We start from the raw sequence: 18,169 nt of genomic DNA on the forward strand, positions 1-18,169 counted from the left end.
TACTTATGACCATGTGACATTTCTTTTCTTCCTTTTAATAAATTTTAAATAATTTCTACATTTCTGCTTTTTTCAGTCAAGATGGGGTGCAAAGTGTACAATAATGAGAAAAAAGGAACTTTTTTGAATTTGCCAAATGGCTGCAATGAAAAAAAGAGTGAAAAATGTAAAGGGGTCTCAATACTTTCCCACTGTATGCTTGTCATATGAAGAGGCTGAATGGTTGTTCTTAGTAGAAAATGCCATTATGTTCAGACTGAAAGTACAACATAATTTCTAGGAAAGTCAAAGCCCCAGCAGAGCCATAGGCATAGTGACCCATCGCTCAGCTTTGTAGGTCAAGCAGGGGTTAATCAAAGTGTCTAGGTTAGTGTGGCCATTTGTGGGGTCAAAAGTTTAATAGGTGGAATAAGGAGGTGTTGGCTGGGAGAAGGAGTGTATATATATAGTTAGTGAGGGGGTTGGGACTGCTAAATGGCATGTAGGTACCACTGTGAAAGTACCTGCTCTCTCCTCACCTTCCACCTTCTGTGGACCCAACATCAGCATGGTGATGATCAAGGCCATCCTTGGGCAGCTGAGGGATGCTGCTGATGGCGTGAATGGAGCCACAGTTCAAACAAGAGTGTAGGAGATCCTGGAAGGTCCGGCTGAAGAGAGTGAGGCTGCGTTTCCACATAGGGCTAGGCCAATAGAGTGCCTCCAGCTGCAGGTCGCAACATGGGAGGAATCATTCCAGGTGACTGGGGTCTGTGGGCAGACGTAGATGTAGACGTAGATGTAGGGTAATTCCACAAATGTTTTTGAGTTGGTTGCAGTCTTTTGCAATCTTAGCTAGTGTTGTAGGTGAGAAGGCTCCAGAGCATTGCTGCAGGCTTTTCTGTTACATGGATCCTATTGGGGAGATTTATCACACTTATGTAAGACAGACTTGGTTAAGATATGATGAGCAGTTTTGGCAGAGGAAAGCAGTGAAGGGCAGTGGGGTACTCGGTACCGTGTCCAGTCCCACTTAAAGGGGATGTCACGATGGCTGTGACCTGGTCAGTGGCCCTGGGCACCCAATTAAAGAAGGAAAAGTCTTTGAGGGGAGTTGTAATAAAGTTTGTGTTCGTGACACCACCTGTGGTTCTCGGTCAATAGGGACCGATGATGCTTAAAATGGTCCTCTGGGGTGATGTTGCTGCAGCATAGATGGTGACGCTTCCCTCAGGTGAAGCAGGGTCCCCAATGCTCCTGGTGTGCTGGACAGAGATGGTGTATGCCGGCAAATAAATGGAGGACACAGAGTTGTATCATGTTTACCTGGTTTACTGATGGTAGCAGTCCACAGTCCAGGGTACCAGGAACAGGTGGTGATGTGGTCCGGCCGGTCTGGAGGTAAAGGTGATCCCTCTCCCAGGTGAGGTCCGTAAGCCTTCTTACTTGCGCTCGTATGCAAGGTCCTTGCTGCCTGTGGCTTCTGTACAAAGTCCTCTCTCTCCTGTCCTGGGACAGTTACCTGTATGATGGGCAGTGTGAGCCTTTTTATAGGTTCTCTATCACGATCTGGGCTCCTAGTATACTGCTGCACCTTCAAGTGTGGGTGCGGGCAAATTACATAAAGTCTTATGCCCTCTGGTTCTGCTGTGCGACGTGGAGTACAACACAGCCTCGGGCTCCCGGTGCCCGGTTCCTGTGCTTCGGCTCTAAGAGTGCCCGGTCACAGTTCCCCTCTGAGCCCCTTTTCTTCTCCTGTTGCTTCTTTCCTCTGATGCTTTACTACATCCAACCCCTCAGGTTCACTTACTTTCCCTGGAGCTGCAACTCATTCCTAGCCGCACGGCTCCACTGTCTGCTCTCCACTCCTCTCCCTTCACTGTCTACTCCAGACTGATGTAACTCCTCCTTCAGACCAGAACACTTAAAGCTGGGGAAGCTCCCCTGAATCCGGGTTCTGAGCTCCCCCTTCTGGAATCAAAATGTGTTGTATGTAGCTGCGTTACCTGATAAAGGGAATCCTCCTTGCCTCCAAGCATGATATCAGCCTCCCCGAAAGGAAGGCAACATCACTGTAACAATCGGTTACCTGGAGTGTTAATTTCCCCCCCCCATTAACTCCAGTAATCCCGGACTGGGAAACGAAAAACAACAGTACAGGTTAAAGATGCAAAATTTTTAGACATGCATGTCAACAGGTTTAACTGGTTAAAACTTAAGCTTCCCTTTATGGGAGGTACTGTTTCTTGAGCGTTACATAAAATATTTAAATAATTGCACACAGGTAAAAGTGCAAACTGTTTACAAATTAAGTGCGACATTTAAATAACAAGGTGTCCTTATGCACCAACAATGACAATACTCCGAAGGATAAGTCATCAGCCCCCAACATTGTCCTTAGGTGTGGTACAAGATGTATTAACCAAACCTGGACTTTGCCACGCCATACAGTTTCGCTTCAGGTCTGTAAAAGCAAAACAAGGTACACACGGTCCTACTCACGCTGCCGGCGCATGGTAAAACCAATAAGGGGCAACTAAAGAGGTGGCACTACCAAACAAAAGGTGCCAAAAATGTACAGGAAAAGTTCTCAAGTAAGCTCTGTCCATTACCTTACTGTCCTTTTAAACTGTAAGAAAACATAAACAAAACAAAATCAACATAATAAGCAGTTTTTCCAAGCAATTAAACGTCTCTCTACTTGTTCCTTTTCCAGGGCAGGTCCTAGTGTGCACAGTTTTCTGACTGGGGAAGTTCTTTGGTGTAGGTATCAACAGGTGACTCCATAGGAAACTGTCCATCATCAGGGGTTTGTGTAACCTGGGTTTGCATTCCACTTTCAGTGGCTACACAGGTATTGGTATGCTGTCCTGGGCACCTTTTAAGATGTAGGGCATAATATCCCCTTTCGCCATGGTGCCGGGTAAATGTCACTTTATCTCCTGGGTACAGGTCAAGGTCAGGGTGTCCTTTCAAGAGATGTAACTCAACGTCTCTACGGTTAACAAATAGTTCAGTTGTTCCACCATGTTCTTTAATGAAGCCCCATCCTCTGTCCAAGTTAAAGGTGACAACAGTTCCTGATCTTAATGGTCCTCTATCCTCTCGTTTAGCTTTGTGGGACCTGGTTTTAGCTAGGATGTTCCTTTCATCCATTGCTTACCACTTAGCTCTGCGTTTCTTTTCATCTGGTGCAAGTTTTATTCTCACATTGTTAACTGCTGCTTGGGCCTCTACTGGGAATCCCATAAGGTCAGTTTTTGGGTGTTACCAAAGTACGGCTTCTTTTGGCCTGCATGCCTTCAGGGGCGATGGTTCAGGTAACATTGGATCAACTAAATCATTCCCCAGGTCTATCATGTGGTCCCAGGTTACTTTAGTTGTAACTACCTGGCCAGACGTTAAGGTTGGAGGGGGCGGTCCCACCAGGGTTTCCTCAGCTACTGGGGCAGTTTGCATACCTGTCTCATCGGTGTTGGTGTCCTTCTCCACCTCTGCTGGGGTCAGGAACGCTTGTTGCAGGGCGTGTTGCTGTGACATTGTCGTCTCCTCCAGTAGTGTCTCGCTTTCCGACTCCGCTGGGGTTAAAGGTGCAGGCTCCAGATCTTTCGTCGGTGCAATCTCCTGCAGCAGTGTCGCTCCCCTCTGGCTGCACTGGGGCTGTGATCACTGGTGGTGAGCTCGGAGGCTGTGCAGTCGTTATCCTCCAGATCAGGGACTCTTTCCATGCAGCCACCACTGTCATCTGGGTTGGCAGGAGTCATCGGGCCAGTTCCTCTATCTCTGTGCCGAGGAGCTCTGGATCCAAGGTAGGCTTCAGGTCTGGGGTTTCTTGTCGCTGCGGAGCAGGGACATCTCCTCTGGTGTCGGCAGATCTCGGCAGCTCTCCATTGCTGTCAAACATCACTTCTCCTGGGTAGTGTGCAGTCATGCTGCGGCCACACTTTCCCTTGCCTTCCTCCTTCTCCTTCTTCTCACTTTGTGGGCAGTGTTTTCCCCACTTTCCCACCAGCCATCTTCGGGGGCGGATCCGTCCTGGTGACAGACATGGTTTGGCGGCATTAAAGTCTCTGTAGGGGGTGGATCCAGTGTTCGTGCTAGTTCTTGAGCTCCACCCATGGCAACACATCCTCCTTGTCCTCGATCTGTCTCGTGGTGCAATATTGGCAGCCATTAAACAATTTCACACAGTCCATGGCGCACAGGATCCATTTCAATGGGTCAGTCCATCCTGTTTGTGATGCCAAAAATGAGTCGCCCACCAGAACAGTGGGGTACTCGGTACCGGGTCCAGTCACACTTAAAGGGGATGTTATGGTGACTGCGACCCATTCCGTGGCCCTGGGCGCCCAATTAAAGGGGGAAAAGTCTTTTAGGAGAGTTATAATAAAGTTTGTGTTCGTGATGCCACCTGTGGTTCTCGGTCAGTAGGGACTGACGCTGCTTATAGGGGTCCTCTGGGGTGATGTTGCTGCAGCATAGATGGTGATGCTTCGCTCAGGTGAAGTGGGGTCCCCAGGGCTCCTGGTGTGCTGGGCAGAGATGGTGTATGCTGGCAAATAAATGGAGGACACAGAGTTGTAACATCTTTACCTGGTTTACTGATGGTAGCAGTCCACGGTCCAGGGTACCAGGAACAGGTGGTGATGTGGTCCGGCCAGCCTGGAGGCAAAGGTGATCCCTCTCCCAGATGAGGCCCGTAAGCATTCCTACTCGTATGCATGGTCCTTGCTGCCTGTAGCTTCCGTACAAAGTGCTCTCTCTCCTTTCCTGGGACCGTTACCTGTATGATGGGCAGTGTGAGCCTTTTTAAAGGGTCTCTATCACGATCTGGGCTCCTAGTATACTGCTGCACCTTCAGGTGTGGGTGCGGGCAAATTACATAAAGTCCTATGCCCTCCGGTTCTGCCGTGCGACCTGGAGTACAACACATCCTCGGGCTCCCGGTGCCCGGTTCCTGTGTTTCGGTTCTGAGGGTGCCCCGGATACAGTTCCCCTCTGAGCCCCGTTTCTTCTCCTGTCGCTTCTTTCCTCTGATGCTTCACTACATCCAACCCCTCGGGTTCACTTCTTTTCTCTGGAGCTGCAGCTCAGTCCTGGCTGCACGGCTCTGCTGACTGATGTCCACTCCTCTCCCTTCACTGTCTGCTCCAGACTGAACTAACTCCTCCTCCATGTCATGCTGCTGCAGTGCAGTGTAACACAACCTGCACCAGAGGGAGCTTGAGAGGGAAGTGAGACTGCATACTCTGAGTAGCTCCACAGAGCAACAGCCCAGGCACCACCAAGTGGTGAGAGTGTGGTCAGACAAGCCGAGTCAATAAACGTTCAGAGGCAAAGTACAAAAAGGAATAAGCAATGTACGTGGTCAGGAACAAGCCATGCGGGTCAGCAACGGTCAGAAGCGAATGAGACAAAGACAGAAAGCAAACCGAGAAACAGAGAAAACACTGGGAAAAGGGCAGACAGAGGAAGACAACAGACACGGGGCAAGTCAGGGATCACAGCAGGACAAATCAAGGGTTAACAGAGTGAGGTTCACACGCCGAAGACAGAACTATAGCTGACACCACCAGCAGGATGCCTGGGAGCTAAATAGCAAACCTGAACCCAGTGTGAGGCAGAGAAAAGTTAACCCTTGACATGATCTGGCCGGAAAAAGTCCAGACAGGACTAAACCCTGGAACGGATCATGACACTCCAGACCAGAACACTTAAAGCTGGGGTAGCTCCACTGAATCCGGGTTCTGAGCTCCCCTTCTGGCCTGGATTCAGAATGTGTTGTATGTAGGTGCGTTACCTGATAAAGGGAAACCTCCTTGCCTCCAAGAATGATATCACCCTCCCTGAAAGGAAGGAAACATCACTGTAACAACTAGTTACCTGGGGTGTTACATATATTGCGACCAAAAGAACATAGGACTGTGGCTGAAGGTTATCACACCATCTCATTATGGTCGGTCCTTTACAGGGGGGCTGGATTACCCATCCAGAATTCTGCAGGAGGCAGTGCCCCAAGCTATGTCTGCAGGAACAAAGCTGGGAGTATGTTGGTAGCTTAATGTTGGCCACTCTAAGTTCGAGGGGAACAATAAATTTAAGCACCAGTGTTCAGGATGTAGTGGGTTGTCACACAGAGCGGCCCACTGTTTTAAAAAACAGAAAGTTAGATCTGGAGGGAATATTGCCAAAGGGGGAGAGCCCTGTGATACTTCCTGTGATGACCCCCTATTTAAAAAGGCACCCTACGCTGCATAAGGCTGTGTTGTGCAGGCGGGTTTTCATTTTGGATTTAAACTTCCCTACCCACCTCAGGTGGTTCAACTTAAATGAAAAAATTGATATCGGCTTATTGGCATCCTTCAGTTGTGGATTAAATGTTTCTTGAGTGTCCCATGACGATCTCCCCTATAGAACAGTGACATCGGGTGATGTCACTGCTCTACAGGACCATCAGTGACACACTGACAGGAGACAATGGCTCCTGCAGTGCATCACTGAACTATAGTAACCTCTCAGAGTCTCACTTTATGGCAATTGCTGCATGGGAAAATTTCTCACACAGCAATGCCAAAAGTGAGACTAGGGACTATTTTTTTTCAGCGGTGGGGGAATACAGTGCGGAAGGATACCTTCCTCCCATCATTGTATTCCTAGAGCCCCTAGAGAGCGGTTGCATCACAGATGCTGCCGTTCTCCACAGGAGATCGTCGTAGGACACTCGTGGATTTCTGCGGATCAGGGAGTATATTGTTTGTTTGTTATTTTCATATTTTTTACAGATGACACTGGCTTCGGGGAACAAAGTGACATGTGAAGGTGAGTATGTACTCTATGTTTTATGTACTGTATGTCTATATGTATTGTATGTAATGTATGAATGTACTGTATGTAGTATGTATGTATGTAGTATGTATTTAGTATGTATGTAGTATGTTGTATGCATGTAGTATGTATGTAGTATGTATACAGTATGTATGTAGTATGTATGTTGTATGTAGTATGTATGTAGTATGTTGTATGTATGTAGTATGTATGTAGCATGTATGTAGTATGTATGTATGTAGTATGCATGTAGTATGTTGTATGTATGTATGTAGTATGTATGTAGTTTGTATTTTGTATTTATGTAGTATGCATGTAGTATGTTGTATGTGTGTAGTATGTATGTTGTATGTATGTAGTATGTATGTAGTATGTATGTTGTATGTATGTGATATGTTGTATGCATGTAGTATGTATGTATGTAGTATGTTGTTGTATGTATGTAGTATGCATGTAGTATGTTGTATGTATGTAGTATGTATGTAGTATATAGTATGTTGTATGTATGTTGTATGCATGTGGTATGTTGTATGTATGTTGTATGTATTTATGTAGTATGTATGTATGTGTGTGTTTAGTTTTTTTTACATTCAACACATTAGCCGGATGATGGGACTATTATTGTCCCATCATTGGCTAATGTGTCAATCATAGTGTTGAGCATTCCGATACCGCAAGTATCGGGTATCGGCCGATATTTGCGGTATCGGAATTCCGATACTGAATTCCGATACTTCCCGCGTATCGGATACCGGAATCGGAAGTTCCCAGAATTCAAATTGAACGCAGCAGCCAATGAGGAATGAATGAAAGTGTGGGCACATCCTGTTTAGCATGGTGGGCATGTAAGTACTGGCAAGGCTGGGATTGGCTGCTGAAATGATGTCACTCTGCACTATAAAAAAGCGCTGCCGCCATTTTGCGCTCACTCTGCTGTGATTTCAGTTAGGGACAGGACGCTGTGTTCTAACTGAGGGCCAGTCGAGCTAGCTAATTGCTTTATTTTCCTTTCCAAAGGCTAATTTAGCAAAACGCTGTGTGTTCTTCACTGTTCACCTTGCTCTTGCCTTGCAGCGCTGTTTTAACAGCGTTCTGCAAGGTCTCTGTGTGTGTGTGTGTGTGCAGCTCACTCTGTAGTCTGTGTGCAGCCATATACCCGGTTGTATTCAGCTCAGGGGGGGTTCACACTGCCTCACACAGTTGTTCTTTTTTGCTCTTAGTGCAGCCTGCTGCACATTTTTTCTCAAATTTCCTATTAGTGTTTTTCCACCAGTCTCCAGCTCTATTGTGGAAAAACACTACATAGGATAACCTAGAGGGGGGTTTTTGGGCCTTGCAGCGCCGTTTACGGCTGTCTGCACGGTCTCCGTGTGAGCCCAGCTCGCCCTGTAGTCTGTGTGCAGCCATAGCCGGTTGGATTCAGCTCAGGGTTCGTTACTGGCTCATACCTTGAGAAAAATTTTCCTTTTTTTCAAATAGTGCAGCCTGTTTAAAATTTGAAAAAAAAAATTCCTATTAGTGTCTTTCCACTCGTATCCAGCTAAATAGTGGAAAAACACTATATAGGATAACCTAGAGGAGGGTTTTTTGGCCTTGCAGCGCCGTTTACGGCTGTCTGCACGGTCTCCGTGTGAGCCCAGCTCGCCCTGTAGTCTGTGTGCAGCCATAGCCGGTTGGATTCAGCTCAGGGTTCGTTACTGGCTCATACCTTGAGAAAAATTTTCCTTTTTTTCAAATAGTGCAGCCTGTTTAAAATCTGAAAAAAAAAATTCCTATTAGTGTCTTTCCACTCGTATCCAGCTAAATAGTGGAAAAACACTATATAGGATAACCGAGAGGAGGGTTTTTTGGCCTTGCAGCGCCGTTTACGGCTGTCTGCACGGTCTCCGTGTGAGCCCAGCTCGCCCTGTAGTCTGTGTGCAGCCATAGCCGGTTGGATTCAGCTCAGGGTTCGTTACTGGCTCATACCTTGAGAAAAATTTTCCTTTTTTTCAAATAGTGCAGCCTGTTTAAAATTTGAAAAAAAAAATTCCTATTAGTGTCTTTCCACTCGTATCCAGCTAAATAGTGGAAAAACACTATATAGGATAACCTAGAGGAGGGTTTTTTGGCCTTGCAGCGCCGTTTACGGCTGTCTGCACGGTCTCTGTGTGAGCGCAGCTCGCCCTGTAGTCTGTGTGCAGCCATAGCCGGTTGGATTCAGCTCAGGGTGCGTTACTGCCTCATACCTTGAAAAACAATTTCCTTTTTTTCAAATAGTGCAGCCAGTTTAAAATTTGAAAAAAAAAATTCCTATTAGTGTCTTTCCACTCGTATCCAGCTAAATAGTGGAAAAACACTATATAGGATAACCGAGAGGAGGGTTTCTTGGCCTTGCAGCGCCGTTTACGGCTGTCTGCACGGTCTCCGTGTGATTTAAACTAGCTCTGTAGCCCGATCTGCACCAAAAAAAAGGTTAAGTTCACCAAACACAACTTACACTTGTGTAGGCCACATTTGCAAAATAATAAAGTTTAGTCCACAATTTACAACATTAGTGTTTCTTACACCTGTTAGGAGGAGCATTACAGGAATAAGCACACTAAGGCCTTAGTACTTTTCTGCTTATCTTTATCTGTCAACCAAGATGAAGAGGGCAGGGAGTAAGGCACGTGGGCGTGGGCGCGGAGCAGGGAGAGGAGCAGGGAGAGGACGTGGTGATTCTGTGCCTGCTGCGGGCGCCGGTGACTCGTCGTCACTCAGTTTCAGCAGGGAACAGTCCTTCATGCGCAGCTTTGTCGGAGAGCGCCGTGCACCGCTGCTGCGTGAAGACCAAATTGAAGCCGTTGTCGGGTGGATGGCAGCTAACGCCTCGGCATCGACTTCAGTTAGTGCCACATCCTCTCAGGCACAGAGCACTGGAGAGCAGCCATCTGTCTCTTCACCACCTGCCAAATTGGCCAGGCAGTCAGAGAGCCCAGGACAGGAGCCGTCTCTACTTCTGTTCTCTGAATCTCTTGGCTTGGAAACAGGGGGCCAGCCAAGCAGCATTGGAGAAATGGAAGAAGAGGCAGTGTGCAGTGATGCCCAACACCTTTTTCTCTCTGACTCTGAAGAGGCAGGTGGGCCAGTGCCTCCGGTGACCACAGCGCAGTACGCATCTGATGATGAAACTCAGGTGCCGCTTTCTCGTGCGTACTGTGCTGCTGAGACTACCCAGGAGGAGCAGTTGGTGGCAGAGGGTAGTGGAGATGATGAGGTCCTTGACCCATCGTGGCGTGAGGAACAGGAAGGTGGTGGGAGCAGCTCAGAGGAAGAGCTTCCTCTTACGGGCCAAAGAGGGAGAGGGAGGGGGAAGACTGCGGAGCCTGGAGCCTCCACTTTGGCACCCGTTAGGAGCCTGTCTCTTTCCAAAGCCAAAAAGGGCGCTCCCAAGACTTGCAGTGCCTGGTCCTTTTTTGACACAGTTGCAGATGACATTTGTTTTGTCAAATGCAAGCTGTGTCATCATAAAGTAAAAAGAGGGAAAAATGTCAGCAACCTCAATACCACAAATATGTGGAAACATGTGCGGACCAGGCACGCGGTGGAGTTACAGAAACACACTGAAGATGTAGGCCAACCAACAGCGGCAGCTACCACCTCTTCAGCTCGTGTTGCCTCTTCCTCCAGCTCACGCACAGCTGGTTTGGCTTCCTCCCAGAGACCTTGTGTAATTCCACCCACAGCACCACCTTCCCAGTCATCCTCACACTCCCAGTCTACTCTACAGCCATCGGTAGTACAGGCATGGGAGAAAAGGCGGGCATTCTCGGCCAACCACCCCCGAGCACAGGCTCTGAATGCAGGCATTGCCAAACTGTTGTCCCTGGAAATGCTCTCGTTCAGGCTGGTGGAGACTGACAGCTTCCGTGACTTGATGGCATTGGCAGTCCCACAGTACAAGGTGCCCAGCCGCTTTTACTTCAGCAGGCAGGCTGTCCCTGCCCTGCACAGGCATGTTGAGGCAAACATAAAACATGCGCTACTGAACGCCGTCAGTAGCAAGGTCCACCTCACCACCGATGCGTGGACCAGTCAGCATGGACAGGGGCGATATGTTTCCCTCACTGCCCATTGGGTTAATGTTGTTGAGCCAGGTACAGATCGTGCGAGTGGCGCAGGACGTGTCCTGCCCACTCCAAGGATTGCAGGAATCCAGTCTGTACGCATCGACTCCTCCTCTTACACCAGTTCCTCTGATTCCTCTCTGCAGGATCCGTCACAGTCCACCCCCACATGGACCCGTGAACGTTTACCTATGACCGACATGAGCACAGCCGTGGCCAAACGTCAGCAGGCCGTCTTGAAACTAGTTTCATTGGGGCATCGAAGCCACACAGCGCAGGAGCTCTGGAATGCCATAAAGCAGGAGAGCGATGTGTGGTTACTGCCAGCGAATCTCCAGCCAGGCATGGTAGTGTGTGACAATGGCCGAAATCTGGTGGCAGCTTTGGCCCTTGGCAACCTCACTCACATCCCATGTCTGGCACATGTGCTCAATTTGGTTGTGCAGAGTTTTCTGAGGGACTATCCGGATCTTGATGCCCTGCTGCACAAGGTCCGCCTAGAGTGTGCTCACTTGCGGCGTTCCAGCTTGGCCAGATCCCGCATTGCTGCTCTGCAGCGCCGATTCCGCCTTCCGGAACACCGCATCATATGTGACCTACCTACCCGGTGGAATTCCACGTTACATATGTTGGAGCGGTTGTGTGAGCAGCAGCAAGCAGTTATGGAGTACCAGCTGCATCAGGCGCAAAGAAGTCGCAGTCAGCGCCGATCAGACTTCACAACCACAGAGTGGGCCACTATGAAGGACGTCTGCCAGGTTTTGCGTCCTTTTGATTATTCCACGCGGATGGCAAGTGCAGATGATGCACTAGTCAGCATGACTGTCCCCCTTATCTGCCTGCTTCAGCAAACTTTGCAAGGGTTAAGGGATGATGTGGTGGAAGAGGTGGAGGATGAGGAGTCACCTTTTCCATCAGCTTCTGGAGAGTCAGCGCCACGTGGTTCCTCACAAAGGGGTACGCAGGGGCCAATTTGTGAGGAGGATGAGGAGGAGTCAATGGAGGAGGAAGAGCTCCGTCCAGAGGAGGGAGCGACACAATTGTCCAGTGGTCAGTGTGTACAGCGAGGGTGGGGTGATGACGAGCGGGCAGAGATCATGTCTCAAGCAGGGGACAGCGTTTCTGGGCCGGTTGGCACTCTGCAGCACATGGTGGATTTCATGCTGCAGTGCCTGAGAAACGACCGCCGCATCGACCACATTCTCAACATGCCTGATTATTGGGTGTTCACCCTCCTCGATCCTCGCTACCGGGACAACGTCCAAAACCTCATCCCTGCGTTGACCCGGGAGCGTAAATTGCGGGAGTACCACGACACACTGGTGAATTCCATCATCTTCTCCTGTCCAACTGAGAGGAGTGCTGCTAGTGCTTTACAAAGCAGCTCAGTGCGTCGAGGCAGTGGGGGAGGCTCTGCCCAAAGAGGGAGCAGAAGCAGTGCCTCTGCCCAAGGCAAGCCCAGTATGGCACAACTCTGGCACACTTTTGTGTGCCCGCCCCAAATGTCTACACCATCACCGGCGGCTCCAGTCAGCAGGAGGCAACGGTTCCGTCAGATGGTGACAGACTACATGGCTTGCCCTCTTACTGTACTCCCAGACGGCTCTTCCCCGTTCAAGTTTTGGGTCTCTAAGCTGGATACATGGCCAGAGCTAAGCCAGTATGCATTGGAGGTGCTGGCTTGCCCTGCGGCTAGTGTCTTATCGGAACGTGTCTTTAGTGCCGCAGGTGGTGTACTAACAGACCGTCGCATGCGACTATCCTCCGATAACGTTGACCGGCTTACTTTCCTGAAAATGAACCAGGCCTGGATCTCGCAGGAATTTGCCACTCCTCTGCCTGATTAAGTAATTGGGTGTCATCCAGGTCTCCTGCTGTGTTCATCTTTCTACCACCTGAACTGCTATTCCTGGGCTCCAACACCGCCAGTTGCGGCTCAGAAGTGCAGGCTGCACAGTAAAAACATACGGCCCAGTGTTATTGGGTTTCAGTAACGTCAGCTGATCCCCAGCTGTGTAGCCGGCAATGTGTCCTGCGACCGCCACGCTGGCACAACAACCTAAATGTAAGGGAACCTGTCCCCCCCCCCCCCCCCCCCGTCGTTTGTTACTGAAAGAGCCATCTTGTGCAGCAGTAATGCTGCACAAGGAAAAGGTAGCTCTTTTTTTTTAGCTCTTTGCACACGCAGAACTTAACACTTATAAAATGTGTTCACTGATACCGTTATACCGTCCCGGAGCTGGGACTTTCCTTCGTAATGTGACGCAGCACAGCCGTCATTCCTACCCCCTTGGTGCCATGCGCTGCCTCCTCAGCGTTGTTTTAAGCTGTCACGGAGCCTGCGCTGTTCTGTTATCCCTTGGGCATGCCCTATTTGCGCTGCCTGTCTTCTGACATAATTTGGTGTCAGGCTGGCTGCGCCTGTGCGGCCGCGGTGCCCGAGATCCCGCCTCGCAGTGTCTTCTGATTGAGTCACACTGCGGGCCTGGGATCCATGGGCATGCGCAGTGCATATCTTCCCCTCGGGCTCTCGCTCATTTCCCTCCGCCTTCTTTAGACTGTGCGCCGTCAGCTGATCCCTAGCATGCCACGGCCGTGACACCGCACAGTCTGAAGAAGAGGGAAGGAGGGGAGTGAGAGTCGAGGTTATGCACTGTGCATGCCCATGGTTCCAAGGCCCGCAGTGGGATTACGTTAGATGAGACTGCGAGGTGGGATCTGGAGCAGCGTGGACGCACAGGCACTGACAGCCTGACACCAAATTATGTCAGAAGACAGGCAGCGCTAATTGGGCATGGCCAAGGGCTAACAGAACAGCGCAGGCTCCGTGGCAGCTTAAAACAACGCTGAGGAGGCAGCGCACGGCATCAAGGGGATAGGAATGACAGCTGTGCTGTGTCCCATTACGAAGGAAATTCGCACCTCCGGAACGGTTTAACGGTATAAAGGGACACATTTTTAGTGTTTACTTCGGTGTTTGCAAGGAGCATAATTAAAAGAGCAACCTTTTCCTTTTGCATCCTTAGTGCTGCACAACATGGCTCTTTCAGCTACAAACGTCTTGGGGGGGGGTTAAAGGTTTCCTTTCAACTTGCTCCAATCAGGCTTCGGCCTACACTCTGTTCCTCTGCTCCTCCTGCTGTCCCTGGGCTCTAACACCGCCAGTTGGTGCCTGGAAGTGCTGTGTGCACAGTCAACAGTCGCTCCTCTGTTATTGGGGTTCAGTAACGTCAGCTGATCCCCAGCTGTGTGTGCGGCAATACCTCCAATCTGCTCCTCCTGCTGTCCCTGGGCTCTAACACCGCCAGTTGGTGCCTGGAAGTGCTGTGTGCACAGTCAACAGTCGCTCCTCTGTTATTGGGGTTCAGTAACGTCAGCTGATCCCCAGCTGTGTGTGCGGCAATACCTCCAATCTGCTCCTCCTGCTGTCCCTGGGCTCTAACACCGCCAGTTGGTGCCTGGAAGTGCTGTGTGCACAGTCAACAGTCGCTCCTCTGTTATTGGGGTTCAGTAACGTCAGCTGATCCCCAGCTGTGTATCCGGCAACGTGTCATGCGACCGCCACGCTGGCACAACTAAAATGTAAGGGGACCTGTCCCCCCCCCCCCCCCTAGGCGTTTGTTACTGAAAGAGCCACCATGTGCAGCACTAATACTGCACAAGGGAAAGGTCGCTCTTGAAATTATGCTCCTTGCAAACGCTGAACTACACACTCATGTAATGTGTCCCCTCACACCGTCCAACCGTCCTGGAGGTGGGACTTTCCTTTGTAATGTGACGCAGCACAGCCGTCATTGCTACCCCCTTGGCACCGTGCGCTGCCTCCTTAGCGTTGTTTGATTCCGTCATGGACCCTGCGCTGTTATGTTATCCCTTGGCCATGCACAGTTTGCGCTGCCCGTCCTCTGACATCATTTGTTGTCGTCCTGGCTGCGCCTGTGCGTCCACGCTGCCCGAAATCACACCTCGCAGTGTCGTCTAATGTGATCCCACAGTGGGCCTGGTATCCATGGCCATGCGCAGTGCATATACTAGCCTCTCACTCCCCTTCTTCACGCTTCTTCAGACTAGGCGGCGTCAGCTGATCCCTAATAGCATGCCACGGCCGTGACGCCGCACAGTCTGAAGAAGCAGGAAGGAGGTGAGTGAGAGGCGATGATATGCACTGCGCATGCCCATGGATCCCTGGCCCGCAGTGGGACTACATTAGATGACACTGCAAGGTTGGATCTCGGGCAGCTTGGACGCACAGGCACTGCCAGCCTGACACCTACATGATGTCAGAAGACGGGCACCGCTAACTGTGCATGGCCAAGGGATAACATTACAGTGCGGGCTCCGTGACAGAACCAAACAACGTTGAGGAGGTGGTGCCCGGCACCAAGGGGGTTGGAATGACGGCTGTGCTGTGTCACATTACAAAGGAAAGTCCCACTTCCGGGATGGTTTGACGGTGTGAGGGGACACATTATATGAGTGTGTACTTCAGCGTTTGCAAGGAGCATAATTTTCGGAGCCACCATTTTCCATGTGCAGTATTACTGCTGTACAAGATGGCTCTTTCAGCAACAAATGCCTGGGGGGGGGGGTTAAAGGTTCCCTTTCAACTTGCTCCACTGCAGGCTTCGGCCTACACTCTGCTCCTCTTTGATTCCCTGGGTTTCAACACTGTCAGTTGCCACCTGGAAGTGTTGTCTACACAGAAAAAAACACTAGGTGATGTGTCAGTGGGGTTCAGCACCGCCAGCTGTTCCCCTGCTGTGTAGTCGGCAACGTGTCCAGCACAAGCCACGCTGGCACAACAGAACAAAAGCTGCCACCAGTGCAGGCTTCGGCCTACACTCTGCTCCTCTCCTCCTCCTGCTGACCCTGGGCTCAAACACCGCTAGTTTTTGCCCGGAAGTGCTAGCTGCACAGAGAAAAACACCAGCCAATGTGTTAGTGGGGTTCAGCAACGCCAGCTGTTCCCCTGCTGTGTAGCCGGCAACGTGACCTGCAAACGCCATGCAGGCACAGGAACTGAAATTAAAAGGGAACCTGGCCCCACCCCCCCAGGTGTTTCTATGTATAACAGCCACCTAGTACAGCAGTACTGCTGCATTTGTACAAGGTGGCTGACTTTTTCTCCTTGCCCACGTGGAACTCAACACGTACAAAATGTGTCTCATTGAGACCATTCCACTGTCCCTGAGGTGTGACTTTCCTTTGTAATGATACGCAGCACCCCCCTTGGTAGCGTTTCCCGTCTTTTGTCATCATGGTTAGCTGGCTGCGCCTGTGCATCCGCCCTGCTAGAAACAACGCCCCTCGTTGTCATATTTATTTTGTCAGCGAGGGTGTGGTTTATGGGCACGAGCAGTGCATATGTTCGCCTGTCTTAACTCATCTCCTTCCGCCTTCTTCAGACTGTGCGGCCTCCTGGCCGTGGTAGGCGATAAGGGATCAGCTGAGGCCGCCCAGTCTGGAGCAGGTGTAAGGACATGTGTAAGCGGCAAACCTATTTACTGCACAAGGCCACGAATCCCAGCCACGCAGTGTGATTTTTTGAAAACACACTGTGGGTCTGGGATTCATGTCCATCGCTAACCGCAACGGCCGACATGAAATGAGGTCAGAAGACAGGAAGCGCTCACAGCGCATGGCCAAGGGATCACAATAGCGCAGACTCCTGTACAGCAAATAACAACGCTCAGGAATCTGCGCCCAGTACCTAGGTGCAAATTTTGACACCTGTGCTGCGTCTCGTTAAAAAGACAAGTCACGCCTCCACAACTGTTTGACAGTATAATGGGCTAAATAGTGTACGTGTTTTAGTCAGCGTGTGCAAGGAGCAAAACAAATAGAGCAACCTTTTACTTGTGCAGCATTAATGCTGCACAAGGTGTGGCTCTTGTACCTTGCAACACCTGAGGGGGGGGTTAAAGGTAACCTTTGAAATTGGTTCAACTAGGCTTCGGCCTACACTCTGCTCCTCTCCTCCTCCTGCTGACCCTGGGCTCAAACACCGCTAGTTTTTGCCCGGAAATGCTAGCTGCACAGAGAAAAACACCAGCCAATGTGTTAGTGGGGTTCAGCACCGCCAGCTGTTCCCCTGCTGTGTAGTCGGCAACGTGTCCAGCACAAGCCACGCTGGCACAACCGACCAAAAGCTGCCACCAGTGCAGGCTTCGGCCTACACTTTGCTCCTCTCCTCCTCCTGCTGACCCTGGGCTCAAACAACGCCAGTTTCTGCCCGGACATGCTAGCTGCACAGAGAAAAACACCAGCCAATGTGTTAGTGGGGTTCAGCACCGCCTGCTGTTCCCCCGCTGTGTAGCCGGCATCGTGTCCAGCACAAGCCACGCTGGCACAACCGACCAAAAGCTGCCACCAGTGCAGGCTTCGGCCTACACTTTGCTCCTCTCCTCCTCCTCCTGCTGACCCTGGGCTCTAACACCGCTAGTTTTTGCCCGGACATGCAATCTGCACAGAGAAAAACACCAGTCAATGTGTCAGTGGGGTTCAGCAACGCCAGCTGTTCCCCTGCTGTGTAGCTTGCAACGTGACCTGCAAACGCCACGCAGGCACATGAACTGAAATTGAAGGGAGCCTGCCCCCCACCCACAGGTGTTTCTATGTATATCAGCCACCTTGTACAGCAGTACTGCTGCATTTGTACGAGGTGGCTGACTTTTTCTCCTTGCCCACGTGGAACTCAACACGTACAAAATGTGTCTCATTAGAGACCATTACAATGTCCCTGAGGTGTGACTTTCCTTTGTAATGACACGCAGCACCACCCTTGTTAGCGCTGCCCGTCTTTTGACATCATTGGTTAGCTGGCTGCGCCTGTGCATCTCCCCTGCTCGAAACAACGGCCCTCGGTGTCTTATTTTTTTGGACAGCGAGGGTGTGATTGATGGGCATGTGCAGTGCATATGTTTGCCTGTGTTCACTCATCTCCTTCCGCCTTCTTCAGACTGGGTGTCCTCATGGCCGCGGCAGGCGATAAGGGATCAGATGAGGCCGCCCAGTCTGAAGCAGGTGTAAGGACATGTGTGAGCGGCAAACATATTTAGTGCACCAGGGCACGAATCCCAGCACCGCAGTGTGATTTTTTAAAAACACACTGTGGGTCTGGGATTCATGTCCATCGCTAACCGCAACGGCCGACATGAAATGAGGTCAGAAGACAGGAAGCGCTCACAGCGCATGGCCAAGGGATCACAATAGCGCAGACTCCTGTACAGCAAATAACAACGCTCAGGAATCTGCGCCCAGTACCTAGGTGCAAATTT

The sequence above is a fragment of the Ranitomeya imitator genome, chromosome 6, assembly GCF_032444005.1.
Source record: "Ranitomeya imitator isolate aRanImi1 chromosome 6, aRanImi1.pri, whole genome shotgun sequence".
NCBI lineage: Eukaryota > Metazoa > Chordata > Amphibia > Anura > Dendrobatidae > Ranitomeya > Ranitomeya imitator.